Source organism: Lepisma saccharinum, chromosome 3, assembly GCF_977018435.1.
Source record: "Lepisma saccharinum chromosome 3, izLepSacc3.1, whole genome shotgun sequence".
Taxonomy (NCBI): Eukaryota; Metazoa; Arthropoda; class Insecta; order Zygentoma; family Lepismatidae; genus Lepisma; species Lepisma saccharinum.
In genome coordinates this window covers 56,372,562-56,373,615 of record NC_139231.1, presented here as the reverse complement: position 1 = coordinate 56,373,615, position 1,054 = coordinate 56,372,562, and positions in this window count along the sequence as shown.

Genomic DNA, 1,054 nt, shown 5'->3' with positions numbered 1-1,054 from the left:
GCCAATACAGTGACAAAAATGCAAGCAAAACTAAACTCTGACGGGTACAAAAAGCTGAAACGTGACCCCACAAGCAGATACAATACAGCCATCCGACGAGCCATAGATAACTGTGCCCTCCTTCAAGATAGTGAAAAGAAGAAACTAAGGAACACCCACCCCAGCCTTCCCTGTGCATATGGCATACCAAAAACTCACAAACCAGGAACCCCCTTGAGAATCATAGTGGCCGGCTTCAATCAACCAAGTGTCCACCTAACTAAATGGCTCCTCCAGAAACTGACCGCCCACAATGACAAAACTCACCTACTGCCTAAAAAAAACAGCCTCGAGGCAAAAGAATTTGTCACCTCTTTTGTCAAAGCCGACAACTGCAAACTAGCCAGCATAGACGTAGTGGACATGTACTCCTCCATCCCGATCAGCCTTGCACTTGACTCCACCAGAACTTGGCTACTCAGCAATAACACGCCTCCATTTGTAACTGATGAAATCTGCAACCTTCTACAAGCCTGCCTCACCCACAACTACTTCCAGTTCGAGGACAGTTTCTTCCACCAGACAGGGGGCCTAGCGATGGGCAACCCCCTTTCTGCACCCCTATCCAACATAGTGCTGCATGTGGCCGAGAAGTCAATTCTCACCCAACCAGAGTTTTGCTCATATAAGATACAAAAGATATGCCGCTGACACCATAGTCATTTACAAACAGGAAGAGGACCTAACCCATCTCCTAACTGCCCTCAATAACATACATCCCAACATAAACTTCACCGTTGAAAGGGAACAAAATGGCCACCTCAACTTTCTCGACCTCAGCATCCGACGACTCCAAAACAAGTTCGTCACATCCGTATACAGGAAACCAGGTTCGGGCACCCAGTATATCCATGCAAAATCCAACCACCCACCAAAACAGAAAGCTGGAGTATGGATGAACTTTTACAGAAGAGCCTTCACACACAGCTGCACAGAAGATGACCTGCAAGATGAAATAGCGTGCGTAATGGAAATAGGCCTAAACAACGGTTACACCGAGCGCCAACTATCCATG